A 17,553-nucleotide genomic window follows, 5' to 3' on the forward strand; every position below is an offset into this window, starting at 1 on the left:
GAATAAATACAGAGCAGAATACATATTTCTTTACAAAAATCAAAACTTGCAAAAGCAACTGTTTATTTGTTTACTCCAACTTACCAAACTACATATTTTTGTTTTGGAAAAAGCATAATATAGATAAAATATAGAAGAAGATGAGTGGTGATATGGCTAAACAGGGAATTTATATAGATACAATATTGCATAATGCAGTGCTTTTGTTGTTCTATTGATTGATGAATTGCTAAAAATCAGGTTCCAATTATTTTACTTTCAACTGCGTTTTACTGCTTTTACTTACTGTTGGAGATGCTTTAGATCTTTGCAATAGAGTTTTTCAACATGGTTGTTACTAATTCTAAGTGCTAACAAAGCTATATTTAACACTCTAAACTTTGCGCTTAACATGGATATAAAACTGGAAAAATCATTCATAGAACAGACAGCAGTAGGGGGTGTAGCTGGAGCTCGAGTCATTTAACAAAAACTTTTGTTATTTTTTACAATATGTATAATAATTTTAATAATTATAATTAATATTTTATATTTAACCCCTTCGCAACTGAGGACGTGTCAGGCACTTCCTAAAAAAAAATACCCTTAAGGACCAAGGACGTGCCTGACACGTCCTCCGGGTTTTTAAGCGGTGGATGCAATCGTGATTGCTTCCAGCCACTTTCAAGGTATTGCAGTGATGCCTCGATATTGAGGCATCATTGCAATACCTTTTTTACCCACCGATGCAGAGAGGGCCCCTCTGTGGCCCTCTCTGTATTGGCCAGCGATGGTGCCGATCAGTGGTGGATGGGAGCAGCAGCAAGGAGGCGGGTGGGCGGCTCATCGCTGGCGGATATACACCAGGGGGCTAGCCGGGGGGGGGTAGCAGCCACAGATACATCACTATCAGTTGAGACTGTATCTAATGATATATCTGAGCATATGACAGGGTCAAAATTGAGGTCTGAGTCTGACATAGAGGCGCCTGACTCTGACGCAAGGATGGCATATGCCTCCTCAGCTCTATAGGTTCTCTTTGACAAGATTTATTTTTATCTGTCACAGAGAAAAAAAATTACTAAAAAAAAATCAACACAAAATTTAAATTTAAATTAACTAAATGGCTCTGAAAAGAGCCTTTGGGTCTTACAAAAAAAATACTAAAAAAAAAGATTAACCCCTAATAAATGCACAGAGCATAAAAGTGCCTTTGTGCAAGAGCCAGTGATTTATAGTGATCACTGGCAAGCTAGGGGTTAATTACTAAACAAAAAAACCACAAAATTTAAATTTAAATTATTTAAATGGCTCTGAAAAGAGCCTTTGGGTCTTGCAAAAAATTACAATAAAAAAATCAACCCCTAAAAAAAATGCACAGAGCAAAAAGGTAATTTGTAGTGACCACTGGAAAGGTAGGGGTTAATGGCTCTGAAAAAAACCTTTGGGTTTTTACAATTTTTAAACTCTCCTTGGGTGAGCAGGGTGTGGATGTCGTCTGTGGCAGCGAGCAGGGCGGTCTCGGTGCTGTGATTGCTCCTGAAACCGGATTGGGAGGGGTCCAAGATGTGGTTGGTCTCGATGTGGTCAACAAGTTGTGCGTTGATGGCCTTCTCGATTACTTTGGGTGGAAAGGGGAGAAGAGAGATGGGGCGGTAGTTTTTAGGATCTATGGGGTCAGCTGTGGGTTTCTTCAGCAGGGGTTTCAGCTCTGCATGCTTCCAGTCTTCTGGGAAGGTGCCAGTTTTGATGGAGCAGTTTATGGTGAGACAGAGTTCGTGGGCGAGGGTAAAACCCGCTTTGTTGAATATGTGGTGCGGGCATGGGTCTGAGGGTGCTCATTGGGGGTGGTTGTGACTTGGATGGAGTGTTTGTGGATGATGGCAATGCCTCCTCCAGGTCGGTTGCTGTGGTCTTTGTGGGTGATTTTATAGCCATCGGGGATGGCATTGGCGATGTCCGGCGCTGATGTGGGGTTGAGCTAGGTTTCGGTGAGGAAGGCGACGTCTAGGGAGGTGGAGTCGAGCAGGTTCCAGATTTCGATGGTGTGCTTGTGGATGGAGAGGGTGTTGAGGAGGATGCAGTTGAGGTTCTCCCGGCTATTTGAGTGAGGGATGTTTGGTAGGTTTGTGGTTGGGAGGGCGGTGAAAGAGCAGTTGCGGCAGGTGAATGGTCCCCCTCGCCGCCAGGGTAATTTGTTAAATGTGAGCTGGGAGCCGCTCAAACAGTATTGCAGCGATGCCTCGATTATGAAGCATCCTGCAATACTGTTCCTGACTGCTGGGCTCCATTTTGATCGCTTCCACGGAGCAATCACTTCCGGTTTGACTCCACGTGGAGCCCAGCAGTCAGGCAGAGCATCAGGAGCCATCGGGCAGGCTTCTGATGCTCTGTAAGATGGCAATGCCCAGTGCATCATGGGGCTTCTGGAGGTGTCCCTAACCTGCCTCATCATGGGGGTCATCTAATCTGAGCTTGCTCTATAATTTAATTTATAATAAAAAATCCCATTTATCTGATTATGTAATATAGACACTGATCAGTGTGGATCTCCCTACCTCTCCTCACTTGCGTTTTGTGGGAGAGAGAGATCTGTGTTGAGAGAAAGAGAGACATTTAGTTACTTATATTAGTTTAAAAATTGTAAAACCCAAAGGTTTTTTTCAGAGCCATTAACCCCTACCTTTCCAGTGGTCACTACAAATTACCTTTTTGCTCTGTGCATTTTTTTTAGGGGTTAATTTTTTTATTGTAATTTTTTGCAAGACCCAAAGGCTCTTTTCAGAGCCATTTAAATAATTTAAATTTAAATTTTGTGTTTTTTTTGTTTAGTAATTAACCCCTAGCTTGCCAGTGATCACTATAAATCACTGGCTCTTGCACAAAGGCACTTTTATGCTCTGTGCATTTATTAGGGGTTAATCTTTTTTTTTTAGTATTTTTTTTGTAAGACCCAAAGGCTCTTTTCAGAGCCATTTAGTTAATTTAAATTTAAATTTTGTGTTGATTTTTTTTTAGTAATTTTTTTTCTCTGTGACAGATAAAAATAAATCTTGTCAAAGAGAACCTATAGAGCTGAGGAGGCATATGCCATCCTTGCGTCAGAGTCAGGCGCCTCTATGTCAGACTCAGATCCCAATTTTGACCCTGTCATATGCTCAGATATATCATTAGATACAGTCTCAACTGATAGTGATGTATCTGTGGCTGCTACCCCCCCCTGCTAGCCCCCCTGCCAGAAGGAGACGTGTTGCTCCAGCTGCGATTGCTGCTGAAGCGTGGGTAATGCCTCATCACCAGATGTCAGATATCCCACCCTTCACAGCAAATCCTGGCATCAATGTGGATGTGGCAGGATTTAGCCGCCAATTTAAAATATTCTGGGCATTGACTCTGCTGATGGGCATAATAAAGAAACCCTCAATCCGCTCCTACAGGAGCCATAACCCCATCTGCTCTACCCCCATTTTCTCCTAGTGTATGTCACGGAAGAGGTATGAAATGATTCTACATTTCATGCACTTCAGCGACAACAGCTAGTGCCCCCCTAGAGAGCATCCCCAGTTTGACAGGCTGTATAAAATACGTCCCCAGATTGCCCACTTTGCTGCCTGGTTTGCAGAGGCTTATACACCTGGAAGGAATATATGTGTGGATGAATCCCTGATGAAGTATAAGGGAAGGCTGTGATTCAAGCAGTATATTCCTTCCAAGCGCTCCAGATATGGAGTAAATTTCTATAAGCTCTGTGAGAGCGAGACTTGTTATAGTCAGGCCTTTGGGGTGTATGAGAAAAAGGATAGTCACCTTGACCCTCCAGGTTGCCCAGAACATATGGGAACCACTGGCAAGATTGCCTGGGACCTGATATTACCCCTAATGAACAAAGGGTACCACTTGTATTTAGATTTTTATAAATTTTTATACAAGTGTCCTTTTGTTCACGCTACTGTTTTACTTTGGTTGCACCCCCCAAACAAGCCAACAAGCTTATGCATAGGTTGTATTACTGTACTCAGGAGATGTTGGTGAACATATATTGGGGGCTTCTTTGGCAGTAACACATAACAGGAACTGAGAATCCATGTCTAAAATACAATGTGTGTAAAAAATAACACAAAAAAAAAACTAGCCAAACGTTTGACAAAGACCGGTGGTTGAATTAGTGCATGGAAAGTGTTAAAATACCAGCATTTCAAATACCCTATGGTGTCTACTTTTCAAAAATATATGGTTTGATGGGGGTAAATTACATTTGCCGGCTTCAGAAATGTCCCAAATAGGACATGGGTGCATGATTGCAGATGTGAAAATTCCAAGTTGGAAAACTGGAACGCGCCCCCTAAAAATAAGGCCTTTTATCCCCTAGAGAACCGGACACACCTATACATGGGTGGAATCACTGTACTCAGAAGATGTTGTTGAACACATATTAAGGTGTTTTTTTTTATTAGTAAAACATAACAGGAACTGAGAATCAATGCCTAAAGTGCAATGTGTGTGAAAAATAACACAAAAATATGACTACCCAAAAGTTTAACAAAGACTGGTGGTTGAATTAGTGCATGGAAAGTGTTAAAATACCAGCATTTCAAATACCCTAGGGTGTCTACTTTTCAAAAATATATGATTTGATAGGGGTAAATTACATTGGCCGGCTTCAGAAATGTCCCAAATAGGACATGGGTGCATGATGACAGGTGAAAATTCCAAGTTGGAAAACTGGAATGCGCCCCTTAAAAATAAGCCCTTTTAGCTCCCTGAGAACCCAACAAACCTATTCATGGGTGGTATCACTGTACTTAGGAGATGTTGTTGAACACATATTGAGGTGTTTTTTGGCAGTAACACATATCAGGAACTGAGAATCTATGCCTAAAATACGTGTGTGAAAAATAACACAAAAAAATGACTACCCAAAAGTTTGACAAAGACTGGTGGTTGAATTAGTGCATGGAAAGTGTTAAAATACCAGCATTTCAAATACCCTAGGGTGTTTACCTTTAAAAAATATATGGTTTGATGGGGGTAAAATACATTGGCCGACTTCAGAAATGTCCCAAATAGGACATGGGTGCATGATGACAGATGTGAAAATTCCAAGTTGGAAAACTGGAATGCACCCCCTAAAAAACATAATTTATGCTTACCTGATAAATTCCTTTCTTCTGTAGTGTGATCAGTCCACGGGTCATCATTACTTCTGGGATATTAACTGCTCCCCTACAGGAAGTGCAAGAGGATTCACCCAGCAGAGCTGCATATAGCTCCTCCCCTCTACGTCACTCCCAGTCATTCGACCAAGGACCAACGAGAAAGGAAAAGCCAAGGGTGAAGTGGTGACTGGAGTATAAATTAAAAAATATTTACCTGCCTTAAAAACAGGGCGGGCCGTGGACTGATCACACTACAGAAGAAAGGAATTTATCAGGTAAGCATAAATTATGTTTTCTTCTGTTAAGTGTGATCAGTCCACGGGTCATCATTACTTCTGGGATACCAATACCAAAGCAAAAGTACACGGATGACGGGAGGGATAGGCAGACTCTTTATACAGAAGGAACCACTGCCTGAAGAACCTTTCTCCCAAAAATAGCCTCCGATGAAGCAAAGGTGTCAAATTTGTAAAATTTGGAAAAAGTATGAAGCGAAGACCAAGTTGCAGCCTTGCAAATCTGTTCAACAGAGGCCTCATTCTTGAAGGCCCAAGTGGAAGCCACAGCTCTAGTAGAATGAGCTGTAATTCTTTCAGGGGGCTGCTGTCCAGCAGTCTCATAAGCTAAACGAATTATGCTACGAAGCCAAAAAGAAAGAGAGGTAGCGGAAGCTTTTTGACCTCTCCTCTGCCCAGAGTAAATGACAAACAGAGAAGACGTTTGTCGGAATTCCTTAGTTGCCTGCAAGTAAAATTTTAGAGCCCGGACTACATCCAGGTTGTGCAGTAGACGTTCCTTCTTTGAAGAAGGATTTGGGCATAAAGAAGGAACAACAATCTCTTGATTGATATTCCTGTTAGTAACTACCTTAGGTAAGAACCCAGGTTTAGTACGCAGGACTACCTTATCCGAATGAAAAATCAAATAAGGAGAATCACAATGTAAGGCTGATAATTCAGAGACTCTTCGAGCCGAGGAAATAGCCATTAAAAATAGAACTTTCCAAGATAACAACTTTATATCAATGGAATGAAGGGGTTCAAACGGAACGCCCTGTAAAACATTAAGAACAAGGTTTAAACTCCATGGTGGAGCAACAGTTTTAAACACAGGCTTAATCCTGGCCAAAGCCTGACAAAAAGCCTGGACGTCAGGAACTTCTGACAGACGTTTGTGTAACAGAATGGACAGAGCTGAGATCTGTCCCTTTAATGAACTAGCAGATAAACCCTTTTCTAAACCTTCTTGTAGAAAAGACAATATCCTAGGAATCCTAACCTTACTCCAAGAGTAACCTTTGGATTCACACCAATGTAGGTATTTACGCCATATCTTATGGTAAATCTTTCTGGTAACAGGTTTCCTAGTCTGTATTAAGGTACTAATAACTGACTCAGAAAACCCACGTCTTGATAAAATTAAGCGTTCAATTTCCAAGCAGTCAGCTTCAGAGAAGTTAGATTTTGATGTTTGAAGGGACCCTGTATCAGAAGGTCCTGTTTCAGAGGTAGAGACCAAGGCGGACAGGATGACATGTCCACCAGGTCTGCATACCAAGTCCTGCGTGGCCACGCAGGTGCTATTAGAATCACTGATGCTCTCTCTTGTTTGATTCTGGCTATCAATCGAGGAAGCAACGGGAAGGGTGGAAACACGTAAGCCATCCTGAAGTCCCAAGGTGCTGTCAGAGCATCTATCAGGACTGCTCCTGGATCCCTGGATCTGGACCCGTAACGAGGAAGCTTGGCGTTCTGTCGAGACGCCATGAGATCTATCTCTGGTTTGCCCCAACGTCGAAGTATTTGGGCAAAGACCTCCGGATGAAGTTCCCACTCCCCCGGATGAAAAGTCTGACGACTTAAGAAATCCGCCTCCCAGTTCTCCACTCCCGGGATGTGGATTGCTGACAGGTGGCAAGAGAGTGAGACTCTGCCCAGCGAATTATCTTTGATACTTCCATCATAGCTAGGGAGCTTCTTGTCCCTCCCTGATGGTTGATGTAAGCTACAGTCGTGATGTTGTCCGACTGAAACCTGATGAACCCCCGAGTTGTCAACTGGGGCCAAGCCAGGAGGGCATTGAGAACTGCTCTCAATTCCAGAATGTTTATTGGCAGGAGACTCTCCTCCTGACTCCATAGTCCCTGAGCCTTCAGGGAATTCCAGACGGCACCCCAACCTAGAAGGCTGGCGTCTGTTGTTACAATTGTCCAGTCTGGTCTGCTGAATGGCATCCCCCTGGACAGGTGTGGCCGAGAAAGCCACCATAGAAGAGAATTTCTGGTCTCTTGATCCAGATTCAGAGAAGGGGATAAGTCTGAGTAATCCCCATTCCACTGACCTAGCATGCACAGTTGCAGTGGTCTGAGGTGTAAGCGTGCAAAGGGTACTATGTCCATTGCCGCTACCATTAAGCCGATTACCTCCATACATTGAGCCACTGACGGGTGTTGAATGGAATGAAGAGTGCGGCAAGCACTTTGAAGTCTTGATAGCCTGTCCTCTGTCAGGTAAATCTTCATTTCTACAGAATCTATAAGAGTCCCCAGGAAGGGAACTCTTGTGAGTGGAACGAGTGAACTTTTCTTTTCGTTCACCTTCCATCCATGTGACCTTAGAAATGCCAGCACTAACTCTGTATGAGATTTGGCAGTTTGAAAGCTTGAAGCTTGTATCAGAATGTCGTCTAGGTATGGAGCTACCGAGATTCCCCGCGGTCTTAGTACCGCCAGAAGAGCACCCAGAACCTTTGTGAAGATTCTTGGCACTGTAGCCAATCCGAATGGAAGAGCCACAAACTGGTAATGCCTGTCTAGGAAGGCAAACCTTAGGTACCGGTAATGATCTTTGTGAATCGGTATGTGCAGGTAAGCATCTTTTAAATCTACAGTGGTCATGTACTGACCCTCTTGGATCATAGGTAAAATTGTCCGAATAGTCTCCATCTTGAACGATGGAACTCTTAGGAATTTGTTTAGGATCTTTAAGTCCAGGATTGGTCTGAAAATTCCCTCTTTTTTGGGAACCACAAACAGATTTGAGTAAAACCCCTGTCCCTGTTCCGATCGTGTACTGGATGGATTACTCCCATTAACAAGAGCTCTTGTACGCAGCGTAGAAAAGCCTCTTTCTTTGTCTGGATTGTTGACAATCTTGACTGATGAAATCTCTCTCTTGGAGGAGAGTATTTGAAGTCCAGAAGGTATCCCTGAGATATTATCTCTAGCGCCCAGGGATCCTGAACATCTCTTGCCCAAGCCTGGGCGAAGAGAGAAAGTCTGCCCCCCACTAGATCCGATCCCGGATCGGGGGCCCTCAATTCATGCTGTTTTGGGGGCAGCAGCAGGTTTCCTAGTCTGCTTGCCCTTGTTCCAGGACTGGTTAGGTTTCCAGCCTTGTCTGTAGCGAGCAACAGCTCCTTCCTGTTTTGGTGCAGAGGAAGTTGATGCTGCTCCTGCTTTGAAATTACGAAAGGAACGAAAACTAGACTGTCTAGTCTTGGCTTTGGCTTTGTCCTGAGGCAGGGCATGGCCTTTACCTCCTGTAATGTCAGCGATAATCTCTTTCAACCCGGGCCCGAATAAGGTCTGCCCTTTGAAAGGTATATTAAGCAATTTAGACTTAGAAGTAACTTTAGCAAAGGTTTAATCCCATTAGCAAAGATAACAATTTCTGAAAGCAGGAAACAAATTACAGAATAAAAGTTTTTATTTCAGTCAAACTATAATTCTCACAGCTCTGCTGAGAGAAATTACCTCCCTCAAAATAAGTTTTGAAGACCCCTGAGCTCTGTAGAGATGAACCAGATCATGCAGGGAATACAATGAGTTGCTGACTGAAATATTTGATGCATAGTAAAAGCGCCCCTCCCCCACACACACAGCAGTGAGGGAGAACAGAAACTGACAGAAAAAACAGATTTAAGCAACTGCCAAGTGGAAAAATGGTGCCCAAACATTTATTCACTCAGTACCTCAGCAAATGAAAACGATTTTACATTCCAGCAAAAACGTTAAACATAATCTCTAGTTATTAAACAGCTTTATGTCTTTCTTACAGTGTAATTCTAGTGAAGTACCATTCTCCCAGAATACTGAAGTGTAAAGTATACATACATGACATTATATCGGTATGGCAGGATTTTCTCATCAATTCCATTGTCAGAAAATAAAAACTGCTACATACCTCTATGCAGATTCATCTGCCCGCTGTCCCCTGATCTGAAGTTTACCTCACTCCTCAGATGGCCGAGAACAGCAATATGATCTTAACTACTCCGGCTAAAATCATAGCAAAACTCTGGTAGATTCTTCCTCAAACTCTGCCAGAGAGGTAATAACACACTCCGGTGCTATTTTAAAATAACAAACTTTTGATTGAAGATATAAAACTAAGTATAATCACCATAGTCCTCTCACACGACCTATCTAGTTGCTGGGTGCAAGAGAATGACTGGGAGTGACGTAGAGGGGAGGAGCTATATGCAGCTCTGCTGGGTGAATCCTCTTGCACTTCCTGTAGGGGAGCAGTTAATATCCCAGAAGTAATGATGACCCGTGGACTGATCACACTTAACAGAAGAAATAAGGCCTTTTAGCCCCCTGAGAATCCAACACACCTATACATGGGTGGTATCACTGTACTCAGGAGATGTTGCTGAAGACATATTGGGGAGTTATTGGCAGTAACCCTTAACGTTCTCAGTAAATCTATTCTTAAATTGCTAATTTGTCAAAAAATCACCATATTTTGGCATAGATTGGTGGTAAAATGGTTGCATGAAAAGAGTTAAAATACCCCAAATTTAATACCTTATGTTGTCTTCTTTTAAAAAATATATACATGTGAAGGGATGTTTAGGGATTCCTGACAGATATCAGAGTTACAATGTAACTATCTCTAATTTTGAAAAAAAAATGGTTTGGAAATAGCAAGTGCTACTTGTACTTATTGCCCTATAACTTGCAAAAAAAGCAAAGAACATGTAAACATTGGGTATTTCTAAACTCAGGACAAAATTTAGAAACTATTTGGTATGGTTTTTTTTGGTAGTTGTAGATGTGTAACAGATTTTTGGGGTCAAAATTTAAAAAAGTGTGTTTTCCATTTTTTTATCATATTTTATATTTATTATTATAGTAAATTATAAGATATGATGAAATGATGGAATCTTTAGAAATTCCATTTAATGGCGAGAAAATGGTATATAATATGTGTGGGTACAGTAAATGAGTAAGAGGAAAATTACAGCTAAATACAAACACCACAGAAATGTAAAAATAGCCCTGGTCCCAGACGGTCAACGAATGGAAAAGTGCTCTGGTCACGAAAGGGTTAATATTTCAAGACTGTGCTTAAAGATTAGTAATTTTTCATGTGCGCTAACCGTGTTAGACCTAAATCTCGAAAACACAAAGTGCGTTACATATATTTTACATTCCTATGTTCCTCACATCAAAAAAAAAAAAAATTGTATTATTAAATATGCACTTCTATGTATATCTGAATGTTAATGTAAAATAGATATCTATACCTATATATCTACAGGAATAGATATACAGGTATAGATAAACACATATACATATATATATATCATGAACAAAAAATCTGCACTCACTGGATTTAAATGTGAAGATAGTTCTTTCTTATTTATTCTAAAATGATGTTTCGGGGCATTCACCTCTTCATCAGACCATGCCCCGAAACATCACTTTGGAATAAATTAGTAATATCGTCACATTTAAATCCAGTGAGTGTAGATTTTTTGCTCATGATATCATTATTATTCTGACACCCTGTTTTTTTTTGGTTTGTAGTAGTGCACCTATACTGTTCTGTTATATATATATATATATATATATATATAGGAATATATTTACAAAAAAAATAAAATTGTTGTGTATGTGAAGAACATTGGAATGTTAAATATTAATAACTCCTGTTGGGTTAGCACGCAACAGTTAAATGTTAGGTTTTTCCTTTTGCGTGCTACCCAACGAGCACAAAAAACTTTCTTCTATTGAAGTCTATGCTTGAGCAAAAGTGCTTAATAGCATGCCTATTCACTGTAATCTAGCCCTTATTGTTTTACAGCACTACCCTAGGGATAAAAGGTGGACAACTGACACCCTTATACCCAACAACCTTAATATACAAGGAGAAATCACCTTCTTACCACATGGTTTGCTCCAAAAAAATATGAGTTATGTAGTTAATTTGAAGAGAAAGGACAGAAAGTACCATTTAAATGCAGTTAGTGCAACCGTCTAAACACTGGCTGGGGTGCATTGCTAAATCTCCAAAGTAGAGGTACAAGTAATAATTAAGGGACAGTAAAGTTAAAAATTAAACCTTCACGATTCAAATGGAGCATTTCATTTAAAACAACTTTACAATTTACTTCTATTATCAAACTTGCTTTGTTTTCTTGGTATCTTTTGTTGAAGAGAATATCTAGGCTGGTTTACAAGCAGCAATGCACTTATAGGAGATAGCTGGTGATAGGTTTCTGTACATAAATGACTCTTTTCATTGGCTCAACAGATGTGTTCAGCTAGATCCCAAGAAGTGCTTTGCTGCTCCTGAGCCTATTCTTCAAGGAAGGCTTCCAAAGTAACAAATCAAATGTTATTTTAGAAGTAAAGTGGAAACGTGTTTAAAAAAAAACTTTATTGTCCCTTTAATGTGTTTCGCTAACAGTCTGACCTACAGCATATTCCTGAGCAGCAAGTTGAGGAAGATTACGATGCTATTTCATTGGAGAATATATATGAGGCATATTTAACAAATGTCTGTCGGACCTGATCCGACAGTGCAGATCAGGTCCGACAGACATCGTTGAATGCAGAGAGCAAGAGCTGCTGGTGCAATGCCGCCCCCTGCAGATTCGCGGCCAATCGGTCGCCAGCAGGGAGGTGTCAATCAACCCGATCGTACTCGATCGAGCTGAATTGTGGCGATTCCTGCCCGCCTCATCAGAGCAGGCGGAAAGGGTTATGTAGCAGCGGAAACACGGGCCCTCAAGCTCCATACAGAGCTTGATAAATAATCCTCTATTTCAGGTCCTTAGAAAAACTAGTTTATCTAGGACCTGTAAAATTACTAGGCACAGAGTGGAATTGAACTACCAACCTGCTAACGCTGGGCCATGTTGCGAGTGGAGTGCTATTTTACATTCCCGCTCAACCTTTAACTGTGCAAGAACTAAGCATTTTGGGTGTGTTGGTTTGCATTTGTATTATGAGTTTAAATTAAACTGTTTATGCTCACGCGCTAACCTGATGAGCGCAAAAAGACGAAGTTAGAATATTGCGTGCACGATAACCTATTCCCACAATCGAAGTCAATGGAGCACCCAACTAGCAAACAAACCCGACTGCCTGTTCTCCTGTGCGCTAACCCAACATGAAAATATGAATATTTCACATTCCAATGTTCTTCACATAGAAGAATATGTTCTATTTATTCATAAATAAATATACTTAAAGAAAATAAACTCTATTTGAGAAATAGGGAATGAAATAATGCTCCTTTTAGCACTAAATAGTGATAAGAAGTTAAAATATAACTTTTACTGGTAATACTGATAAAATGACAGCTACAATGATTAAGTAAAAATAAACAATTATGGCTTGCCAGAAAGAAAATTTAAAACATAACTCCGTTGTGAAGGATTTGTTACACTGTTTACTTGCTAATCCCTAAGTAAGTACAGAGGGACCGAGTGTATAGTTGTGGTGAGAGGAGATTGTAATATATTATTAAAGAGAAGCCTCTAATTGGGAAATACCCAGTATCCCCTGTATTGGGCTAGAGTAAGCGCTCCGTTATTATAATTAATCCCTTCCCATCCTTCCCACCATTTGTTAGCAAAAAACATAATTTAAGTTAAGTCATTGATTCAATAATAATGGTCATAAACAACAGAGTGCAATTTAAAATACAAGAAGATGCCCCTGACGCGGTCACGTTTCACTTTACGCTTCCTCAGAGGGGTCCCGTGGACCGTTTGACAGCGGTAGTTATCGGGTTAAAGAACCCACCCACTAAGCTCTGATAGGTTGAATAATGTAATGGTAATGATTACTTTGTCGGCCTAAGATTAACTCTAGATTGTCCGGAGTGAAAAGGGGGATCCTTGGAATAGATGGTTATTTGAAATTGAATATGTAATTTCAAAATGTGACTGCGCATAATTATCTTACGTTTTTAGTGTGAGTCCCTTACGATGCTATCTTAAAAGAAAAGGATATTAATTCGCTATATCAACATATTTCTTTTTCTTTAGCAATCAGGTGATACATCTCTTTTGTTGAAAGCTTTGAAAAGAAAAGTTATGTTACGAAATAATAGGATGTGTGAGAGGAAACTGGGTTCTGCAAGGAAGAATGTATGCATAAGGGGGTGACATGAGTTGCCATACAAATAGGAGAGTGCAAAAGTGCATGAAACATCATGTTGCAAAAATACTCGGGATTGAATGAGTAATCGAAAATAGTGTGATGTGATTACAGAAATGATCTTGTGACTAAAAAGCATAACTGTGAATGACTGTTAACTAAGGGGTGAGTCCCTTACTGTGCGATTTGTTCTTTTACGACGTTATGAAAAAATGACAGTAACTATGGGTGTGAAAATATTGTGTGGATTGTAGTGAGGGGTACTAGAAATTGCTCAAGTTGTGATCAACAATGTGTATTGTGAAAGTGAAAATAATTTAAATGAATAAAAAGCATGACTGTGAAAAAATATTATTTGCTGAGGGACAGAACTGCCAATTGCAGTGAAAAAAACCTTTAAGTGAAGGTAAACTTTGGTGAATGAAAGCCCGTTTGTTAAAAATACTATTAAAAACAGGGGAACTTTCATTCATCAAGTTTACAAAGCAGCCGTTTTGTTAAAAATTACCGACGGCATTTTTTCTTTTCACTGCTACAGCAGCTTCCCCCACATAGAGATCCTGCTTCCTCCAATCACAACTTTCCCCCCCAGGGTAGTCATTGCCTGAGGAAGCTGGATTAGTCATTGCTGAAGTGTGAATAGAGGATCTCTAGGTGGGGGAAGCTGCTGTAGCTGTGAAAAGAAAAAAAGGTATTTTTTTAACAAAACGGCTGCTTTGTAAACTTTGATGAATGAAAGTGCCGCTGTTTTTAATAGTATTTTTAAAAAATGGGCTTACATTCACCAAAGTTTACCTTCACTTTAAGCTGTGGCGTCACTATGGGTGTGCATAGATTTTTTATTAGAGGGGCCAACATTTGTGAACATTAGTGGGACTGGGGAAAATGTAGACACACTTAATTTTTTTGCCCCTTGAGCCAGCGCTGCAATTTCCAGTGGGGCTTGCAAAGTTGCGCTGCTAGCCTAAACCTGCCTGCCTATCTGTGCTCACTGCTCAGTGACGTGTGGAGCAGTGGAGTCACTCACTGCTGTGCTGTCTCTCTAAACGGAACCAGGAAATCATGAGGGGGATACCTGGCACCTGACCGCATAACTGTCTGACACTGTCTCTAAAGTGAAGGAGCCACGTATGATGCCCACCAGACTGGTACGGTTACGGTACATTAAGTGCACACTGAAGAGGTAGAAGGGGAGGGCGGGTGGGGTCTGGGGGTGGGCAGAGTGCAGAGGTGATTGGCCATAAGAAGCGGTAGGCACGCGGCCCGGGGCTGTGCACTGACAGACTTGGAACAGAGTCAGAGAGCAGAATTTTCATAGTTTGCACACCTAAACCTTTTCTTTAGTGATTTATTTTTAGAGTGCACTGTTTATCTTTCATTTAATGCTCTGCTGAGCCAGGGAGCAGCTCTAGACATGAGCTTTATAATTAATGCAGTGCAGTTTTTGTGTGTGTGTCTGAGTGTTTTTGTGTGTGTGTGTGCCTGAGTGTTTTTTTGTGTGTGTGTGTGTGAGTGTTTTTGTGTGTGTGTCTAAGTGTGTTTCCGAGTGTTTGTGTGTGCATCTGAGTGTGTTTTTAAGTGTGTGTGTGTGTGTGTCTGAGTGTTTGTATGTGTGTGTGCCTGTGTTTTTGTGTTTGTGTGTGTCTGCTTTCTGGGGGGTGGAGGTGACACCATAACTTACCGCACCGGGTGACACCAACCCTAGTGATGCCACTGACTTTAAGTACCAATTTAAGAATAAAAATAAAAATCGAAAATAAAACAAATATAAATGTTGAAGTAAAACTTTTGCTAACAAGTGAAAAACTAATAAAAATAAAAGATAAACAATAATAATTAAATAATATTGAATACGTGACATAATTGTGCACTTAAAACTCAGTGTATGATTTACGGTGAGATAGGAATTAAAATAAAATAGAAATCCAGGGTTTTTACTTTCTTTTTTAGGCACATGTACATAGCGGCTTTGGACAAGATTGTCTTTCAGATTTTTTGGTCTCTTATATCCAATGCTGATTCTAGTTAAAATCTGACTGGCTAAGAGTTTGTCTTGCAATAGAATATATACCACTTGTCATTCAGAATTTTTATTACTTCTGACATCTAAGGATTGTAGGTAGTTTTTATTCTGATTTTATTGTCAGAACATTTAGTTTTAGGTGTCAGTAGATTTTCTCGTTGGGTTTTTAAAGCAAAATTTCTAGCTTTCTTTAAGGATCTATTACTGTACCCCCTGGCTTTTAGTCTTGACATTAATTTCTTAGACTCTTCTTTATATGTACTAATGTTGGTGCCGTTGCGTCTGAGTCTTAAGAATTTACCTTTTGGTACAGCTTTTATTGTGCACTAGAAGAGTGTAAGAGTGTATTAGTCGCCGTTGGTTTCCTATATAGCGATGTTAAAATATATCTATCTGATTCTTTACAGATAGTCAGATTGAGAAAATTAACCTGTTTGGTACTGAATTCATGAGTTAATGTAAGGTTGATATCATTTATGTTTAAATGTTTCATGAAATGGCTTAGTTCATTTTCAGAGCCCTCCCATATGAAGAAGATATCGTCTATATATCTTTTCCATATTGGTATGTTTTTTATGAAATAATCATTGGTACTTGAGAATACTTGAAGTTGTTCCCACCAGCCTAGGAACAAGTTGGCATATGTGGGGGCACATGCCATGCCCATGGCTGTCCCCTGAATCTGGAGATAGAATTGATCTTGAAATTATCATTATCAGTTTGATTTGTCTTAAGAAAATACTTTATAGCTTTTTCCCTTTCATAGTGTCTGATATTGGTATACAGAGATTCAACATCGGCTGTTACCAAAATGGATGTTTCTGAAAAATGTATATTTGCTAATTTTTGTAGGACCTCCATTGTGTCTTTCACATAAGAAGGCTAAGTATACAAATATTCTCTGATTCTTTCGTCAACATATTTACTGGATTTTTCAGTGATACATTCTTTGCCTGAAATTATAGGCCTGCCCGGTGGGCATGTTGTTTTTTTGTGGATTTTTGAAATGAGATACAGTGTGGCAACCTTAGGGTAATGCTGAGTCAAATATGTTTTCTCTGTATCTGTGTCAATCTTATCTTTATGTGCATCTATGATTAATTTATTATATTTTTGCAGATACATATGAGTTGGATTGCCTAATAACTTTTTATAACAGTCAGTATTGTTCAACTGTTTGTGTACTTCCTCCAAATACATTTTGGTATCCCATAGGACCACACCTTTTTCACCCTTATCAGACGTTTTCACTGTAGTATCATGCCAAGTTTTAATCTCAACCAATGCTTTTCTCTCATTAACTGTAATACTAGATTTTGATCTTTTGTGCGAAAGAGTTTCAATTTGATGGCAAACTATTTCATTGAATGTTTGTATCTCAGGGGAGTTATGTAGGGCTGGTGAGAATTTGGATTTGGTTATAATATTTTGTCTCCAATCAGGGTCAGGAGTTTCTTGAGGTTGGTTTTCTGCGAGTAATTGTTCTAGATCCTCTAAAGTACTCTGATCCCATACTGTCCAGTCATCTCCAAATTGTTTATTCAAAAATAATTATTTTAGTAAAAGTTTTCTTGTGAATAAAGGGACATCTTTTATTAGCTCAAATTTATTAAAAATTATTAGAGGGAAAAAAACTGAGCCCTTTTGCTAGTACATTCAGATGATCATGTGTTTAGTTAGATTAATAACTCTTAAGTTCCTCTACTGATCTGTGAGAATGGGCTGGGTTGCCTCCTGTGAGATGTCCTGTGAGTGGGAGTAGTGTTTTTTCCTTTTGTTTTGTCTGTCTGGTTGTATTTGAAGTCCTGGCGTATGTAAAGTTCTGGCGGGGGGGACTTGTGATAAAAAAGGAGTATATGTGGCATTGGATACACTTCCAATGGAAGTTGAGGGTAGTACAGATGCCAGAGTTTGTGATCTGGTGTATATTCTTGGTTCTATTAAGGTGTTAGTGGTTCCACTGATTGAACTTGTTTCAGTATCTGAGTATTCTGATT

Source organism: Bombina bombina, chromosome 2 (assembly GCF_027579735.1).
Source record: "Bombina bombina isolate aBomBom1 chromosome 2, aBomBom1.pri, whole genome shotgun sequence".
Classification (NCBI taxonomy): Eukaryota; Metazoa; Chordata; class Amphibia; order Anura; family Bombinatoridae; genus Bombina; species Bombina bombina.